At 47.2% G+C, this 20,567-nt stretch overlaps 1 protein-coding gene across 4 annotated transcripts in view; it reads right to left on the bottom strand.

The window, feature by feature from the left end:
* Positions 1-14,218, bottom strand: part of ZNF516 (zinc finger protein 516) — an 87,395-nt gene extending 73,177 nt beyond the window's left edge. Inside the window, exon 1 of one of the 4 annotated variants that reach the window (XM_084887974.1) lies at positions 13,892-14,218. The gene's annotated coding sequence lies outside the window, so the exon portion shown is untranslated. Of the gene's footprint in view, positions 1-9,952; positions 10,002-10,228; positions 10,354-13,484; positions 13,592-13,891 lie in introns of those variants that run through there. The other 3 variants (XM_084887975.1, XM_084887973.1, XM_084887976.1) reach the window with 3 other exon arrangements.
* Between the last annotated feature and the right edge of the window lie 6,349 nt (positions 14,219-20,567).

A 20,567-nucleotide genomic window follows, 5' to 3' on the forward strand; every position in this document is an offset into this window, starting at 1 on the left:
GACAGGCAGGCATCTGACCAGTGTTTGTGGACAGAGTTATGTGGGACTGACTATTGAGGCATTCGCCAAGGTTGAGTCCTATAGGAAGTCATCAGTAATAAAAGTTAAACCTGTAACATAACGGGAAACTGTCATGCTCAATAAATCCGGTCATACTGTCATGGAGAGTCAAAAACTAGCTCTCCACATCTCGCATTTTGCTCGTTTGCCATTGGTTTTTTGTATCCAAGGGAGGCCGCTGTGTCATGGGACTGGAGAATACTGTTGAAGGCATTGTCTATGTAAAAATATGTATAGAATCATCCAGTTTAAAATCAACGTAAAAAAGTTTCCTTATGGTTACAAGCTTTTAAAGGCTTTTTTTTCCTTGGGATCATTGGTGAGTTTTACCCTTCTCATCGGTGCAGCATATAAATGGTCATGTTTCACTCTTGCTTTAATTGCCAGAAATTCAGATTCCAACTTTTGGTTCAAGTACACCCCCTGAATGGGGACATTATGATCTGGATACGTCCTATTTTCCTCTCGTTGTGACCTCTTAGTCCATTTTCTTCTTGGTTTTCATTTTTGTTTCACTATTGATTTAACGTGTAACCTCTAGTGCACCTCATCCTTTATGGAATGAGATGGGTACACAGACGCCAACTGCTGCAACCCACATGCAAATAGCAAGATTTCAATTCCCAGAACTCAAGTGAGCCTGCAAAATCCCTCACACACATCATTCTCACACAGGATGAAGGCTGGTCTTACGCTGATCACCAATCTGGGCAATTCTTAGCTTACACTTGGTCACCCAAGATTTTGAGAAATTTCTGGAAAGGTAGCAAACTACCTTAGATGTAATTTCAGATAAATAATGAAAACATTCTCAGTATTAGCTTCTTCAAAAGGGGAAAGCATTCAAAATTTGGGTCTCAGCTTACTAGTTTTTCCTCTTTGGAGAAAACCTAGATTGTCAGCCATGTTTGCTCACACGGAGAATGCAAAAGGAAACGGGTTTTCTATGGGCCTCTGACTGGATGAAGAAAACCTCACTGCCCCCGCTCCATGTCCCAGGAGCCAGCTGAGGGGACAGGGACCCATCTACAGGCTGGTTGGTCTGCCAGAGTCCATCCAGCAACCAGGAGCAGGCCAGATGCCGATCAGCCAGTGCAGCGTTTCCCAAGAAAACTTGTGTCCTGGCCCCCTCCTGAGCTAGAGAGCCGCGCAAACAACTTTGGGGTCTTTGGTGACCTGGTCTGTCCTTGCAGTCTCCTTTGGATGGGACCATACGTCCAGTTTTCATATGGACATGATATCCTCATTGAGAGATGCAAAACTTTATGTTTTTAGTCAACATTTCTTCTCTCTGGAGCTCTAGCTAAGCATTAGAAGTGAAATAGATATGGGGACAGTACAAAGTCTCCTTTCTAAATGCCTGATCACTGCATACTACAAAATGACCAGCTCTTAACAAGCTCATTGTTTTTTTTAATTTGTTGATTTTAGAGGGAGGGAAGGAAAGAGAGAGAGAGAGAGAGAGAGAGAGAGAGAGAGAGAGAGAGAGAGAGAGACATCAATTTGTTGTTTTGCTTATTTATGCATTAATTGGTTGATTCTTATATGTGCCCTAACTGGGGACTGAACACACAATCTTGGCGTATCAGGACGATGTTCTAACCAATGGAATTACCCAGCCAGGGCAACAACCTGGTCTTGAATGTGGAGTGTTACCCCACCAGACTTTGTGCAATCAGGCAGGTATAAACTTTGGGGGAATCAAGTAAGTTGGCTTGGAGCCCTGTCCATCACTGAGTCACTAAATCCTTTATTTCAGTATTTGTAAAATATCAGGATTCACCCAAAAACAAACTCTCAGTTTCCTGCCCATTATAACATACTAGAGATCTGGTACCGAAACTCATGCACGGGGTGGGAGGGTGTCCCTCAGCCTGGCCTGCACCCTCTCCAATCGGGGACCCCTGGGGAATGTCCCACAGGGATCCAGCCTAAACAAGCAGACAGACATCCCTCCCACAATCTGGGACTGCTGACTCCTAACTGCTCACCTGCCTGCCTGCCCCTAACCCCTTCTGCCTGCCAGCCTGGTCACCCCTGCCAGCCTGGTCACCCCCCTGCCGGCCTGATCACCCCCCAACTGCCCTCCCCTGCCAACCTGATCTCGCCCCCAATTGCCCTTCCCTGCCAGCCTGGTCCCCCCCATCTGCCCTCCCCTTTCATGCCTGATCACCCACAACTGCCCTCCCCTTCCGGATATATTGTGGTGGCCATCTTGTGGCGTGAGGGCAGGCATTTTGTGGCGGCCACATTGTGGCAACATTGCACGAGGGGGTTGCCCAAGGGCATGACGCCACCTAGGCTTTTATTATATAGGCTATATAGAACTCAATATCAACCTTCTAAAACAAACCCAAATCGCCCTAACTTAGTGGACAGAGCATCAACCTGTAGACTGAAGGGTCCCAGGTTCCATTCCTCAAGGGCACACACTAGGGTTCCAGGCTGGATCCCCAGTAGGGGGCGTGCAGGAGGCAGCAGATCAATGATTCTCTCTCATCATTGATGTTTCTATCTCTCTCTCCCTCTCCCTTCATCTCTGAAATCAATAAAAACCTATTTAAAAAATAAAATAAAATAAACCCAAATCGAAATAACTTAAATTCATAAAGAAAAGTAAATAATCATGAAAATCGATGTTTTCCTTCCCAGTCGCTCCATAGAATCGATATAATACTGCTAATATGAAATCCATAGTTGTTGGTTCCACAGAATCTATTTAATACTCCTACCTAACCAATATGAAATCCATACTCTGGGCCACATGTACTCTGGTTTGTACAAGTGGAAGTGTAAGCCACCACCCTGGAACCATCCAAAGGGTGCCTGTGGGGCCCAAAGGATCTAATGCGTTTTCCTAAATGTTTGACAACTTCCCGGGACAGTTGGTAGACGTGCCATAGGGACAGCCTGAAATGCATGCTGGCACCTGTGCCTTCACGGGCTGTAAACCATCTCCCACAGGCACATAAAATTTCAAATTCTTACCGCAATAAATTCCCTTTTTAACCAATTCCTACAGATATTGAAAAAAATGGGTAGCTAGGAAAATTAACCTTCCCTTCTAAAGTTCAAATTCTAAGCAAGTCATAATCTTTCATCAACCTAGAAAATCACTGATAAGCCAATCTTCCCATAAAGCCATCAATAGATTCTGCTTTTCTGTCACCAGGGTAATTTACTGGGGACAATTTCAATCCTACCACAAATCCCAGGACTCCACAGAATTGTCCCCAAGTTTACTCGGCTACGGCAAGTATTTTCACATTTGAGATTCGCTTACTAAGGGTCATAGTCTCTAAGCTGGCTTCACGAATGAGATCATCTTCCTCGCCCCTTACTTTGAAAAGTAAAAAGCCGTTTTTGGAACAAGAAAGCCATGTGAGCACCTGGGCCACGCTGTACTTAACCACAATCATGGGAATCTAAAGCTGCTTGGCGATACAAAGGGACAAATTATCACCATTATGCTAATGGTCACACTAAGGACACAGAAAGCTTTGGTGCGATGAATCTAAATCTGCGGGGATATAATTACCAATGTCAATGGTGATATTTTCTCAAATGGCACAAAAGTGTTCCCTCCGTGTCACGGATAATGTCAATATAAATTATGCATCAACAAAAGCAGTGCAGCAGTGCTTCTGCCCGAGGCAGCAGTTCTCTGTGCCACCCAAGCCCACCTTCCTGTGCACGGAGGCCCCGCTGTGGGCACACACAGGGAGGAGTGCAAATATGTTTACTTTTTTTCCTTCAAATGGCACCATCCAAGCGAACAAGAGAGATGCCTGGAGACACGTAAGCATGTGTTAGCATTGTCAGCATGTGTTGACATGCGTTATCATGGGTTCCTATAGCTTAGTATGGGTTGGCATGGGTAGCAAGGCCACAGCCCTGCAGGATGTTAAAAACGAAGGCGGAATGTTCTACAACGCTCTGTAGTCACTGGTTCCCAGGACAGGGCTGAAGAAGCCCCCCTGGTGAATTAAATACGATCCAAAAATGCAAATGAATATGGCACGTGTGAACAAAACAAATCCCTACTTGGACACATTATAGATCCGCCTCATCTAGATCAGCGGTCGCCACCTTTTCAGACCTCACGGACCACCAGTGGTCCAAGGACCACCGGCTGGTGACTGCTGCTCTAGACAGTTCCAGAAGAGCACCACAAAAGTTCCAACTATGAAACAGGATCGCAGTTACGGAATAGTCACGGGATGGAGAGTACCGCACAGGGAATAGAGTCGGTGATATGGAAACAAATGATGTGGTGTCAGATGGGCACGAGACATATCAGGATGATCACTAAAGTAAGTTATGTAATGTCCGATCGCTGGGTTGTACACCTGAAATTAATATAATATCGTATGTCACCTATAATTATGGTGACCAGATGTCCCGCTTATGGCGGGACAGTCCCGATTTTTAACGTGGGACAAATTGTTAAAAATCGGGACTGACCTGCCAAAAGTGGGGCGTCTGATCACCTTACCTATAATTGAAAAACAAAAGATTAAAAACTATGAAATGGAATCTGCTCACCGATTCATCCATCCATTCAAAAATAGCCAAGTCTTTAAGGGGGGGAAAAACAAAAACACATATTTTCTAGCTCTAGGTTAAAATCATTGGAGTACTCAGGAAGGAAGTAGTTAGTGAAGGTCCCTTCTTACCAACCCAGTCTCAGCCTACCTGCAATCAGCAGAAATTTTAACTCACAGTGGGCTCCGTGCTTTCCTGAATTAACTCAGTCATCATTTCATGTTCAACTACTTCCTACGAAAATCAATTCAGGAACAATAACAGTAACACCAGCTCACTACCTTTGAATATCAGCTAAACAAACTGCTACAGCCAGGGACAGCCTCTCGCACAACTTTCGGTGCACCCGGCGCTGTACATTTCAAAGAACATTCTCGAACGCTGAAATAAATCAAGGCAAGCGCAGTGCCGAGTCAGCCCGAGCCACGTAGGTTAAATAGTGCCATATGGCAGAGACAGACACATGTTGCCCTTTTCTGAAACAAAGGAAAAAAATTCCTGAACAAACACCCTTTCCTTTGACAGGGAAGAGTGAAGAGGAAAGGGTTTGTCGAGGGGTTACCAAATAATGCAAATTTTTTTTTTTTTACTAATTCTTAGCCATTAAGGAAAAACTACAGTGTTTTAACATAGAACCTACATTTCTAAGTCTCCCTTTCACGGGGCGCTGAAAGCCAATACCACATGTCGCCTGCACTCACTATCCCCTAAATGAGCAAGAAAATAGGAGGACAGCTGTATCCCAGGGCTGAGCTGACATCAGCAATTCCCTGGGGTGCCACACGGTGAGAGACAAGTCTACCTGCTTCTGAAGGAATAAAACACCAGATTCATTCTGCCTTGAAAACATACTACTAATATCTCACCCTATTCTCACCACTCCGGCAAGGAACTATCTAAGCTTCACCGTCATGTACAGGGTGGGGCAAAAGTAGGTTTACAATTGTTTGTAGGGAAAACAATAACACATAATAATCCAAGAATAAACTGTGCTTTGTGTACTCACAACTGTAAGCCTACCTTTGCCCTACTCTGTATAATATCTTTTTCTTAAAGTGGTTTTGAGAACTTAGCGATTACATTGCTGACCATACACACACACAATGACCATACACACACACACACACACACACACACACACACTTCAGGGGGAAAAATCAACTAGAATGAACACATATTTAAGTAACCAGCAAAATGTATCTATATCTGACATAGCTGCTTTTTAAACTATTTTTCTATTCTTCTGTGTAATGTTCTGCTCATTACAGATATTCATATGTTTGCATGCTGAAAACAGCTGCATTTCTAATTATTACTGCTTTGTCATTTTCACTGCCATTGGAAGTGAAGCCTAAATGCCGGATTTAAAAAAGAAAAAAAAAAAAAAAGACTTTTAAGGAAAGTCCAGAGCCATAGAATCACACTTCCTTACCACTCGAATGCAGGCCACTAGAAAACATCTCATTCTGCACATAAATATGACAGCCAGTCGAGCTTCGGAAAGAAAAGCTTCAGCTGCTCAAATCACGTGTAGCCAGATTCAAGGGACAAAGACTACACAAACGGACAGTTACAACTGCTCCTTTCCCCACTCAGACACACTTGACAGACCTGAGCCGCTCTTGGATCTCAAACACAAGCCGTGCATTCGCAGCGCCCTTATATGTACCCTTCCTACAGCCAAGTCATGCCCCTAAAACGGTCCTCTGCTGAAGAAAATTAATTCTAAGTAAAGATGCTTTTTAAAGAAGTAGATGAGATTTCAAATTCATAAGGTTTTTCTTCAGTCTTCCCATGAGGTTAATTTTAATAAGTTTTTCATAAACATTTGATGTGACTCCTTCCTTAAAATGGTTTGTGACAATTTGTCAATATTCCTGAAAACTGTAAGATAATTCATAGCTAGAGTCAGTGATAAAGAATACTCCCCCTTATAAGTCACTACCCCCATTTCTGGTGAGTGGGGAGGGGGTGTGATCTCACCTTACTCAGGGCAGAGGTCACCACTCCATCAAAGAGAACTGTCTACCTCCTGTACCCCAAACTCACTTGTTCCTGAGGCCAAAAAAGACCGAGGTCAAGGCCTGTTTCTGGAAAATGCTGTCACTCCCAAGACACATTCAGTCCTTAACAGGCTGCTGCCAACACACTCGCTGCTAGCCATTGGATAGAAAGGTTGTGGGGGGTGAAAGCACCAGGGAGGGGAGGAGGGAGGAGGAAGAAGAGGACCACAGTCATTTGGGTTAGTTCATGCTCCCCAGTTAGCACCAAGCCCAACACAGAAAGAAGTCAAATAACTGCTGCTCCCCAAACTGTTTGGTGAAGTGCACAAAGCTTTTGGGTTCAAATCAGTCGTCCACACTTACATCTGCCTCCTAGAAGCTGCATCCTGTCATCTGTCTCCATGACACATGGGCACATCTTCCAACCAGCTCCTGGTCAGGCTTCAGAACACACCCACATCCCAACAATGCAATTCACTTGAAAAATGCAAACCCACATGACATGCAGTTTCCACCAGAGTAAGGGTCTGGGAGCTAAAGACAATTAGTCGTGCAATTAATTATCCGCATTTAGATATTAATAATTCTGGAAGCCATCAAAGGTGCCACGTGGTAAGCCAGGCCAGGCAACTCTCAGTGCTGGGTGCTAGCTGGGCAGTATGAGCCCACACTGAAAGAGGAACACGCTTTGGGGTCAGGCCAGCACACACCAAGCCTCATAGGGTGCCTAAGGGCCCAAAGGTATTGTCTGGACTGCATTCACTAAGAGGGGGGCTCATCGGACTCTCCCACGTTCTCCAGGACTTTTGAGGAGGAGGGGTCAGGACAGCCAAGAGATGCATTTTGGAAAGGACTAACTGATTGTGTCAGATTGGCTCTATCCACATTTACTGCTGTAAATGTCTACACATTTACAGCAGTAAAGATGTCTGCCTTTGAAGAAGGAATGCTACTTCTACATTTAAGTATTTATAATGCAAATATCTCATCAAATGTAACATTCTTCTGCTTTTTCCCATTAGTTCTATGACTTCTGCTTAAATCTATGCCTATCACCTAGTGTAGATGTCTCCAGCTGAACTGGCCCTCAGATGCCAATGAAAAAGTTGTTTGTTTCCTTCCCATAAGGCAATAGAGAGGCCTTATTCACCCAGAAATCTAATTGCACTATAAGCAAAATGCCATTTTAATTATATAATTAACACACGCCCTTTTCTCCAATGAAAATAGAATAAAAACCAAAACAGAGTACTGTCCCGAGCATTTGAAACAAGCATATTATATCAGGAAAGCGCACTGGTTTGGACAAGCTCCTTCCTGCTGAACGTAATCAGCTTATATTTCAGTTTCCTATTTCCATGGCATTAAGGTATAATGCCGCTGAAACTCTAAACACAACCTCCAGTCAGACTTACAGCCCCTCCCTCCCAATTTTAAAAAGACTCCTTCTGATAAAACATAAATAAGAGCAATATATATATATATATATATATATATATATATATATCCTGAAATCAAATAAATAAAAATCCACAGCAACCCAGTAAACGGAGTACTGGTTTTTCAAGAACAATCCATGACTAAGCCCTACTTAAATTTGCAGGTCACATTATCATTTTCCCCTATTTGGTAAGGCCGAAAACCATCTGTTAAAGTGGACCTCATTTGGAGGCACTCTTTTTTAAGAAGCCTCCTTTCCTTGTTCGGTTCATCTTAATATCAAGACTTAAGGTAAATAGAGGAGAAATTGAATTTGTAGAAGTGGAGACAACATGCTTTCAACAGTGACCTCTTTCCACCACCATCTCTTATTCTATTCACTGCAGGCTGGTTTCTGGGATAACATCTTGTAAAGTTAGAAACGCGGGCCTTCAGACTGATTAATCTCTGAATTAGTCAGGCAACTTTAAAAGTTGTTTACAAATAGGAGGGATTAACTCCTGTCGCAAAAAGTATTCCCAGATCATCAGTGACACATTCCAGAGTTAAAGTTCTTGAGCCAGTACGTTTCAGTACAGTAAGTCTTTTGGGAAGATGACTCAGAAACAAAAATAAGCAAAACGCCTGCCTCTGGACTGCTGAATCCTGTTCCTACCAAATATGCATTTAGCTGTTTGGTTTCACTTCGGGAAGGCATTCCCAGGCCCCTCCTGCTCAACGCTATCACACACCCAGGGGATTATTTGTTTAGAATGTTAAAGTGCCCTGAATGTTTCAGCATATGCAAATGAGCAAGTTTAAGAAAACAAAGTCCTAGAAACGAACTTAAGAAAAAATAGGAGGCGTGCTGCGTGTATCTCAGCACATCCACATTCTAATTCCATTACCAAAAGACTTGAGCCTTGCTCGGAGCTCAGTTTCTCCCAGGGCCCATTCAAGATGGCATGGCCGTCTCTCTTGTGAAACCAAAGATGTCCTCCCTGTAATCCAACTCTCAGACCCAGGCACCACCCCCAGCTCCTCCGCTCAACTCTCTCCAATTTTACCAAGAGGGGGGGGGGGGGGACTCTCCATTCACACACGCAGCAGTAGCATGTGGCATGTGGCATGTTTAATTCTGGCTGGTCTATGTAAATATAAATAACAAGTGATTGCGATGCCACAAAGAATGCCAGAGAAAAGGAAGGAGGAACAGACAAATGATACAAGGAGCTGCTTTTTACGTGGCAGGAGAAAGTAGCCTATTGAATAGCCTACATGCCTCCTTCCTGAAAGTAGCACTTACATTCCTCAACCAAAATACCCCCATCGTATTCGTGGGGCGGCTTGGAGGGGGGAAAAAAAAAAAAGCCAGCCCTGCGCCGACGACGTGGGTCAGTTCTTTAAGGGTATTTATTCCGCAGCCACGGCGTGGAGATACATCCATTTTTAAATCATCTTTAATCAGGACGGAGACTTCATGGCAGGTTCACGGGGGTGGGAAACTAATGTTTAATTCAGATCACTGTCTAAAGTTCCTTTTGTGACTTGCTGTGAGGTCAGCACAGTTGCGCGGCCCGAGGTTCCGAAGCCCTGCCCTTTGTTACGCGGGGGACCCCGCTGGCAGGCTCGGCCCACGCCCACCGGCACATCTGGGCTCCCCAGGCGGCCCCGTGCACCCCGCTCCCCGCGCCCGGCTGGGTCAGGGCGCCCCGCAGGACACACACCCACGCGCCACGGCCCCGCGCCCGCCGGGTGCCCGGGCCGGTGCGCCCCCAGCACCTCCCACCCAAACCTGCGCGGGGTCCCCGGCCCCGGACCACATCAGGTGTGTGAACACTTATGTAATCGTCCTGAGGGCCACGCCTTTCCCACCGCCCCACCTCCGCCAGAACAAAGTGAAGTTTAAAATAGAAACCAATTACCTGGTCTCCCTGGCGCCTGGGCCCCGGAGCGCGGTCCCTGCAGCGCGCAGACCCCCGGGCTGGGCGCAGACCCCCGCCCCGTCCCCCCCACACCCCTCCACTCCCGCAACGAATCCCGATCCAGGTCTGGCCTCGACTCCCCAGACCCGCGAAGACCCCTCCACCCCGTCCCTACAGGCCCCCACTCCCCAGCCGTCCCACTCCCTTACCCCGGCCCCTCCCCCCGCCCCCCGGCCCTCTCCCTCCCCAGCTGGTCCCCCTCCGACCCGCACGGACCCCCGCCTTTGTTACGGTGCGAAGTTGGGCCGTGGGTCCCCGTCTCTTTCACTTCTTGGGTTACAGTGCAGGCGTGTGACGTCCGCTCCGCATGACGGGGGCGGGGGGCGGGGGGCGGGCGCCGGGGGGCGGGGGCGCGGGCCGGGCCCTCCCCCACCTCCATCCCCGCCGCCCCGCCCACGGCCCGCCCCCAGGAAGCCCGGCAACAAGCCGCCGCCGCCCCCGCCCCCGGGGCGGGCAGGTAGATCCCCCCCCCGCCGCCCCCGCCCCGCCCCCAGCCCCCCCAGCGGCGCCCCAGACCCAGCGCCAAAATGCTCGAGATTCAGAAATAGGAATGATTTAATCCAACGACACCTCCCCCCCGCTGCCCATTCCTCAACCGGCGATCTCCCTGGGAGGGCGGGAGGCAGAATGGATCCAGCTCCGCCTTGGGGGGAGGAAATGGCCCGAGTTGGAGGCGCTGGGCAGGACACGGCCTCTTCGCCGAGTTAGGTTCTTGCAGGGGGGAGGACAAAGGTCGTCTGGGGTCGCCCGAAGGCCCTCGGGGTGACCTCGGTCCGGCCGGGCCGCTGGGGCACGGGCGTCTCCCAGGTGTCTCCCAGCAGGGGATCTCTGGGCAGGGAGGGGGCACACGTGGGTTCTTAACCCCTGCACCGCATCATCACCATGCGGGAGGCAGCCTGGCAACTCCAACAGGGACAGATGCTGCAAGGCCAGCTCTGGTCCACTCGCTTCCACACACACCACTCCCCACGTTCCCAGGGAAGCTGGTGCCAGATCATGCCCGCACGGAGGCGGGGGGGGTGGGGGGCCGGGCGGCCCGTGACGCTCTCCGCCCGGGCTCCGCACTCAACTCGGCGAGCCACAGAACTTCCACTGACCAGGAGCAGGTCACCTTCTGTGGCAAGGATTAAGTATCCACTTTCCTTAAAAAAAAATAAATTGAAGTCGAAAGGTACATGCTGCCTTCATTTTAGTGCGGAGTTAGCAGCAGTTTGAACCATTTTCGTTCTCTGGGCACTTTGAGCCCGGAGAGTGGGCTCCCTCACCCGAACCCCAAGAGCGCTGGGGCGCGCCTGCCGCGTGGGAACGAGACGAAAGGAGCCGATCCCCCAGTTGTTGAGAAGCATAATCACATCACTCCTCTTTTCTTCCCCCTTCTCCAGGTTTGGACTGGAATCCGAAAGCGCCTCTTAGGTCCATTCTTTAGAGAAGGACACCCAGAGGAGGCAGGGTCTTCATTTGAACTGCAGTGTGCCCATCAGGCTGCACAGACTAGAATCAAAGTGTGCCCACGTCTACAGCACACAGCTGTGCAAATCGGGAGCCTGCGGGTGCGCGGGTCTAGTGGGACTTAACACATGGGCGCGTGCGCGCGCGCGCACACACACACACACACACACACACACACACTCACACCCCAAATTACCTCCGGGATGGAGAAAGCTGCTACGGATTGGCCAACAGAGCCGTCATTCTCAGTCAGGGGGCAGGGAAACTTTGCAAGGCTGTTTCCTCCCACTGTTCCCCCCCCCCCCCCTCCTCACCATTTCATTTAATGGTAAAAGAACAGCAGAGCTCTGAAAGTTAGCTATCTGTGGGGAGAGTTTTCCTTCTTTAACGAGGGGGGCATCAGACAATATCCACTTAAGTATATTTTGTACTTCCACAATGGGTGAAAAGGGAATTAGCAATCTCGGGTGGGGGGGCGAAGAGAGAGCTCAGGGTAAGGAGAAGGGGGGGGGCGCTGGGAGGGGTGGACGCAGAGTGAAGAGCTGTACTCAACATTCAAAAGGAACTTTGACCTTTCACTGATCTCGAAATAAAAAAAATTTTTTTTTCATAGGTCAGATTATAAAAAACACCGGTCCTAAATCAAGAATTTATTCTTTTAATTTTATTTAAGCATGCGCCAGCAATCGCGTTTCCTTAAGAACTGACCTATTTTTGGCTGGAGATAAATGATCATGTTAACAGATGTTAATCTTGTAATCTGTTTTTCCTGTAAGCACTTTACATACCCGGGTTTCAGACCTTAAAAATATCTTTTCCAAAAAGACCTGACGTCACAATTCACTCCCTGAAAAATGACTCCCCCTCTCCCGGTTGCTCCCCCCCCCCGCCCCCGCCCCGCAATGATTTCAAAGACATTAAATCTTTTTCACTTTATAAACGCCGATTTGTTCTGCCTCAACTCCCACAGGCTTTTATTTGCATTTCAAATTCCACAGGTTATACCAGTCGCCTTTTCAAAAAAATGTAAACCAACAATGAAGCAGCAAATGGCTTTTTGTGCATCTGGATTAAATAAGGCGCAGAATGAATATATTTTAAAAGGGGCCTCAGCAAGTTAATCTTTGCACACCCGGAGACCGAGTAATTCTTTACCAACAAGCCCAGCGGAATGAGGAACACACAAACACAGCCCAGAAGCTCCCCGCCTGCTGCAGGGAGCTTATTAAGGCTGATAATAAATGGGGCTGACTTACAGACCCACATTTGCTGGTTAAAAGGCTGGGTCTCTCTGGTTCCTAACCGCCGGGTCCACTGCCTTCCCAGCCTACTGGGGCAGACTGTCACCGCACCAACCTACCTCCTGTTTTAAATAACCAATGCTCTGGCTGTTGGCGAACTTACCCATACGAAGTTTCTTTAAAACTTAACGAGACAGTTTAATCTAAAAACACACTGATCGTAGCTATTCAGCATGCTAGTTCTCTCTGGAAATGGCAGACTAAGCGCTTTTCCAACCCTCTCCCTCCCTCTCCCCCCCCCCACCCTCCCCTCCCAACACACACACATCCACAGCATTCTTCTTTTCTTGGATATACTCGGGTGTATATATCAGTAACTCCCCCCCTTCACCCCCCTCTCACCACCACCACCACCATCACCACCACCATCACAGCCCCTACTCCAGCCTGGCTGGGTGCCTCTCGGAGAAGTCATAGCCATCCGGACCCCTCTTCCCACCCCTGTCCAAGGCATTGCGGGAACCCTCGCCCCCGCCCCCACCCCTGCCCCTGCCCTAACTTCCCTTTCAGGCTCTCACTTCTTTAATGTTAGGGTCACTTCTACGCTCCCTGCTAATGGGCAGGCAAACAGGGCAGGGGAGAGGGCAAACAACCCCCCCCCCCCGCCCTCGCGCTAACACTTCCCTGAGGCAGCAGCGCTCGGTACCCACCGCATCGATCCCATCAGCCAAACCCTTAATAATTGAAGCGGCTCCTCGGGGCCCCGCAACCCCATCACTCACCTTCATTAACCAGAGCGTTTTTACTTTAAAGTAAGGCAATTTGCTCTTTGTCTCCTAATGGATGGAGGGCGCATCCGAGCTCCCCTCCTCCCGCGTCGCCTTTGACGAAGTGTACAAAGCCAGAGCCTCTTCCGCGCTCCCACCCCGGCCCCCACCCCGCCCCTCCACTGCGGTAAAAGCCACCTCCCGGCGCTCGCCTCGCCGCCCGAAGTTGCATCTTCCCTCTCCTGGAATTGCGGAGCCCAGCAACTACCGGCAGAAAAAGCCTAGCCGCCCTCCCAGCTCCCGGGAGCCCCTCCCCGGCGCCCCCCACCAGCGGCGCACCCAGAGGTCCCCGGAGCGTCCAGGCCCCGGGCCCAGCGCCTTCCGCCCCCGTGGGCCCGCGGCGCCCCCACCGCGGTCCCTACCTTGGCGGGGAGGCGGCGGCCCGGGGAGGAGGACGCGCACGCCCCGCGCCTCTGAAGGTGAAGCCGAGCGCCCGAGGCGCGGAGCCGAGCGCTGCACTAGACCGACCGCGCCAGCTGCGCCCGGGCGCGGGGGACACGCGAGGGCGCGCGGAGCCCGCCACGCGCCCGTCCCCCTCCCCGCGCCGCCCGTTCGCGCCCCGGGCGCGCCCGCCCGGCGGGGACTCCGAACTCGGCGGGGTTCGGGGAGCTGCGCGGCGCGGGGAGGAGGCCGGGCCACCGCGGCCGGGCGCAGGCCCCAGGCTTCCCCCAGCCCCGGAATGGTCTGCCCTGTAGGAAACGCACACGCTTCACTATTGTCTCATCAGCACAAAGTTCTGCCACACTGCGGGGAAAGTCTGGAGGCTCGCGATGACTCAGAAGCGGCTCATTCTTTCCCTAATAGTCCTGAATCACGATTCCAGCGGCTTGTCGTCGCCCCCTCCTTCCAAGGACTCCGCTGCCGCAGCTCCAGTTAGGAGAAGCTGTTTGCGCGCACACACAGACCCGCACACACGCACGCATCCATACGTGCAGACGTGTCCGGGATGCATCTCAGCGGGCGTGGGTACCTGAACACTGAGCCGCGAGGCCAGAGCGATCCGTGGGGCTCCTTCCGGAGATCTCGGTGCACGTGCATTACAAACAGCCTGGGGCGGGGGGGCGGGGGTGGGGTGGGTAACGTTTACTCAACTTCCTGGCAAATGCTTTTGGGGGCATTCAGACGTGGAGTATCAATGCATTAAGTCCTGAACCAAGATCAAAGGTCACTCTGGAAAGACTTCAGAACGCGGATTCTGCTGTAAGGCAATTTTCAAACGACTGTGTGTTTTGTTTGTTTGTTTATCCTTGAAAAGTTCTCTAATTTTTCTGGTTTTCAAACTTCGTCTCTTCACACCAACTACTCTCCCTGGGCCGGTACTTAATTGCAATAAGTTGAGTCTGGGAACAAAAATCCCAATTTGACTCCCCAAAAAAGCATTATTGGTTGGGGGGGGGGGGGTTGGGGAGGGAGTGAGGGGAGTTCCCCCCGCCTCCGTGGTGGTGCAGCCTGGAGCTATAGCCTGGGAAGGGGGAACCGTCCTCTCCCACCGCTCCTGGCCATATTGTTCTCCCCTCGTGATAACTCCGCAGTGGAGATGGATTGCGTCCAAGACACTGACTTCGCCCTGCTCCACCAGCCGCGCTGCAGCCCATGTGTTGCCTTCCGCGGTGACATTTCTAGGTGCCTAAAGTGCGCTAACACTCACTGCAGCTGCAGCTCAGGGCCTCTCCAACTTAGGGCATTTACAACAGAAACTACTACAGACAGCTCACAGGGAGGAGCTTGTTCCTGCAGCGCCAGGCTCAGACACAGGGGCCATTCTGCGTGTGTACTGTGTGAGCGCGCGTGCATGCTTGGGATGTGTGTGTTTCAATGGAAGGAGGGGACGAGAGGGAGGAGAACCTTCAAGAGAAGGATCCAGAAGCCTAATTCGTAAGCTCTCTTGGTGATCCGTGATCTGCACTGCGCTGGAGAGCTGGCTTGGTAAGTGAGGGCCTTGGACAATTGTTGCTGATTCCAGCGTGACCACCTCTGTAGATGCATTCCTTTCACCGCCCTTCCCTCCAGTGGATGTATTCTTGAACAATCAGATTTAAGTCTGATTCACAGTAATGTATTCAAGTGCCCACAATTCACCACAATCCACAGCACAAATATACAAAAGTATCCTCTAATTTAACTAATGACAAGGATATCAATGGCATATATACACATAGATATATTATCTTATACTATCAACCACAGAAATTAAAATTGGAATACTTGACATATTAATAGCTTTTTTAGTATTTTCAAGTGGATTTGAGTTTATGGTAAAAATCTACATTCATCTGCATACTTGGGTCTATTGAAAACTATAGAATTGCATGAGTAACTTTCATGTGTTGAACATGGATAAGTTAGATCAACAAAAGTGTGAGCAACTTCCAAACTCCTCCATATAAAATGGAGATTTCTGTGACTTGCCTCTTTTCTCCAGGCTTTGAATCACCCACATGTGATTTCTCTCAGGGCTATGACTCTTCTACAGTAATATTGTGCTTTTAAAAAATTTCTTTCCTTCCACAGTTCTCTAAGATGCATACAGAATCTGAGACGGTAATATGAGAGATGGGCAAGAGTTACATTCTGGAAAATGGCAGCTGCAGGGCCAGCCCGGTTTTGTTATTGAGGAGAGAGCACCTTTCATGACAAGCAAAATGTGCTGAACGTTATTTGTACACAAAGTCACTGGTCATTGTTCACTTGTCAATGCACCATTCGGAGCATGTTCCAGGGGAAAATTGATACAAAAACAAAATAGGTAAAAGGGTTCCCAAAATATTCCTGTAGCATGTTTAACCTTGCCAAAATTTCAACTGTTTAATATCTTCAGATGTTTAAAGTGGCCACTCAGGATTAAGGACACTTTCTAGACAAATGACAAATTCCTTAAATCTCCCAGAGGTTCTCCTATTTTGAAATCTTTAGGTAAATCACAATATTTGGGTGGAGAAAAGTCAGCAATATTAATGGATTAATGGTTGAATAAATATTTGCCTGTTTACTAGTATAAATTTATAATTTTATAATAATTCTGGTTCATGAAACAGATGTAGAAGAAAACACATATTCCCTTGTTATTGTCTAATGAATTCTTTGTTCAGCATTTGGGACTTTGCTTGTTCGAGCTAAGGAAAATGGCCTTTTAGTGAAACAGTGTTCAGTGGCCTGTCTGTATAACTTAGGCAGTAGTGTGATGCCTGGCCATTTAGATAAGAAAGATTTTTAAGAGGTTCATTTCAAGAATAGCTACAGTAAAAAGCAAACAAGAAGAATCCTCCCCACAAAAAAATAAAGGCCTGTTCTTTCTGAAAGCTGGAAGTGAAACTTTCTGAACTATAGTATGAACTCCAAGACAAAGTAAAACATATTTATTAAATATGCATGCTCAAAAATGCAAGTGCACTACTTATTAGTAAATATTTAATGTTAATTCTATCTCTATATAAATATGAGGATTTTCTAAATTATATCTGAGAAAAGAGAATGATAGTATGATAAGTCTAGGAATAATCTTTAGCTCCCTGAACTAACTTAAATTTATAGATTTCAGAGTGGGTTAGGGACAAATTTGGTTTATATGGTCAACCAGTTTTTCTAGGTAAAGAGTTTTGTAGGAGCTGCTGACTGCCTTGCCATTGTTTGCCGTGAGTAACCATGTCACTATGACATGGACACTGGCTATTTCATCACGAATGGTTTTAAAAATATTACCCCAGTGCCCTTCCCTAAAATCCTTCCTTTTCACACAATTTGGACACTCAGAGAATGCGCTGTATTGAGATGATGGAGAAGAAGGGACACAGTACACAGTGCAACATACAAAAATCCCCTGAGAAGACAGGAGACAAAGTCCTGGTTATATTTCAATTAGTCCTCCACAAAACGGTTTCAAAACTGCTTGAATCTGAATTTCACCAATAGGATGTTCTTAATCTCAGTTCAGGAAACTCTCTCAGCTCTGTTTCCTAAATTTTCATTCTGTTGAGTGTGGTGAGTACTCTAGTCGTTTTCTTATAAACACGCGCACACACTTAGCTCTAGTCACTTGAGTCCAATGGGATCTGCACCCAGGTTCTCCCATGTCTGACGTGTCAACTCTCACGTAGGATAATTTAAGGTTATATTGGCTGAACTTTAGGCTTGTTTGGTCATGGTGAGGACCTCCATGTTGCTTGAAACACTTTCATGAAGATTTCTTCTCTCCACGGTGTCCGAGTCTGAAGATGCTTTAATAGGCAGCTGTACCTGAATTTTTGAACAGTTTAATAATCAGCAAAGCATCTCTTCGAGATTGTGTGCGAATGTACCCACGAGAGTGACACAGAATGCCTTACTCATTTTTCCTCGTGGACGAAAACTGAACAACTTGCCCAGAAACCAGCATTGTTAACAATTGTCCTTGCTTTCTGCTCAGAGGACACCTCCACAGTGACCCGCAGTACTATCATTATGGCAACACAAATTTTCTTTCACTGATGGCTCTGCATCTATTTTTGGTGAATAGCAAAGATAACACAGAGTAAGTGCAGATTCCCAAGTGAGGCAAAAGTGTTGTAGAAACTATATGAGCAGTCCACGTCGTCTCAACCTTTGCAGTTTTAGGTAACTCCATCAGGCCTGCACAGTAGGTAGAAGAGGGTCCTTGAATCTGTTCTTAATTTCAACCGGAATAAAAGACTTAGCAACAGCTGGCTGCAGAGTAGCTCACAGCGAATTCCACAGATGTGTTCATTCTGGTCAGAAGAATAAAGGAACGAGGCTATAGAGCAGAATTCATTTAAGGAGAAACACATTCAACAAGGAACTGCATTTGAAAGCTTTCCCCAGGAGGGAAGGGGGGGTCTGTTTACTACCTTTTCCTATAATCCTACAGTAGCTAATTACTTAATCATTGAGTTGTGACCTATTAACATCCCATGTTCTCACAAAAGCAAAACCATTGACTTTTTCTGCCCCCAAATCTCATTCTGTTTCACCATGCATAACCAATTGGTGACCTGTGCAGATGATGCTAACTTCTCTAAGAGAACAGAAATTAAAATTAGGGAACCAGCAATACCTCCTTCCCTGTGGGTGGGCAGGACACACTAGTAATGAAACTGAGGGCAGGGGCAGGGGGGGACACTCAAAGACCTTTTGGTGGGGTTCTACTTGAATATCACTTAGTACCATTGGAAGTAGAATTTGGCGTTTAGAAGTTTCTATGGTGTTAGAATCAGAACAGCAGGGAAAGACATGGTCAGGATATGAGGAAGTGCTTGTCATAATTAAGGAATCAGGATGTTTTCTTGATAAGAGAGAGTAGGAACTTTTTTGGTGACATTTTTATTGTGGTAAAATATTCATCACATAAAATTGGCTATTTTTATAATTTTAAGCATATAGTTCCATAATGTTAAGTATATTCAGTGTTGTGCAACCATCATCACCACCATCTCCAAAGTCTTTCCATCTTGTAGAACTGAAGGCATGCCCTTTCTCCCAGCCCCAGCCACCACCCTCTACCTCTGTCGTTATGAATTTGCTCCAGGGACCATGTATAAATGGGATCAGACAGTATTTGTCCTGTTGTGTCGGCTCATTTCCCTCAGCATGTTTTCTAAGTTCATCCCTGCTGTAGCGCTAGTGAGGTTCGATTTGGCCTCGAGGTGATAGATAATGGAGGCAATAGCTTTGCCAAATAAATTAAGGAAGTGACTGTAATCTCAACAAAAACAACCTCAAAAATTTTTCTTCTGTTACCTAGGATGATCTTATTACCCAGCTGTCTTTGCTTGTCCCTGCCTCCATATAAATAAGTTTCAGAAGAAAATGAAGAAGGCCCATCTTCCCAAAAGGAGACCAGGGCAGCAGATTGGCAGGGAGCAGACCAGCAGCTGGGTTTTAATTAAGTACTCTCTGGCCAGTATTTTTATAGCTTATTTATGACTTTTAACCAAACTGTTTCCCCCAACATTGGAAAAAACATATTAAAATCAGAAAAATTAAAATTGGAATAAATAAAAAGGCATGGAGAATTGGATGTATGAACCTCATAAGATGAGTTAATTCGTGTGGCTGGGCGCTCAGGTGACCCCACACTTCTGGCTCTGGAAAAAAAGCTGTGGTTTCGAGAATTTATCTTCCTGGGGACAGAACCAGCACAGGTGTGCGTCCCTGGGACCCCGCTGCTGTGCTATGGGCAGGCCTTCAGTTGTAGAACGGATAAAGGGGTTTATAAAGAGATGTCAAACTAGTTGTCTCTTTCAAAAATTCCATTTCCGGTGGGCCATGATGGGATTTTTGAGAAAGACAAACAGTTTGAGCTGCCGAACCCCTAAAAGGTGCGCTTGTGTGTGCTTTTGTTTTGCTTTTTATTTTTAAAGCCAGATGTGGAGTTTTGCAAATAGAAAAAAATGCCATTTTTGTTGCTAATTTTTTATTTAGAAAAAATGATTTTATTTGATCTGATTTTTTCCATCACCATATATCCCCTCTATGCCTCCTTCCAACCACTATCCCCCTCCACACACACACACACACACACACACACACACACACACACCTGCAATCACAAACTTGTCCATGTCCATGAGTTTCCTTTTTTCTTTTTCTTTTCTTTTCTTTTTTTTTGGGGGGTGGGGGTGGGGTATGTAATTGTGACAATACATAGGAAATGTGGGAAAACAATATTAGATTGCAAAAACATTCAATAGAACGAAAAAAAATTAAATATTTCACATAGGCAGTCACCATTTAAAGTTAACTGAATTTTAAAATTCTAATATTTCATACATTTGCCTCATTCGTTAATTCATTCCACATATTCTGCTTCACATGAGGCCCTACGTTAAGGCTAATTATAAAAGTAAGGCGGGCATGTGCCAGGGGCAGGATGTGAAGCCAGCAGCCCTGGAGATGCAACCCCCTGGACCACATCAACAGCCCTGAACACCATGGCCTCAGTTGAATGAAGATGCTTTTATAGAAAGACAAAAAGCCTAGTCCGCATATTTCTCATAACAGGACCAGGAACATGAACTCCTGTACGCAGTTATCATCTGTGTGGTG

This window comes from Pipistrellus hanaki, assembly GCF_964339955.1.
Source record: "Pipistrellus hanaki genome assembly, chromosome: 6".
Classification (NCBI taxonomy): Eukaryota; Metazoa; Chordata; class Mammalia; order Chiroptera; family Vespertilionidae; genus Pipistrellus; species Pipistrellus hanaki.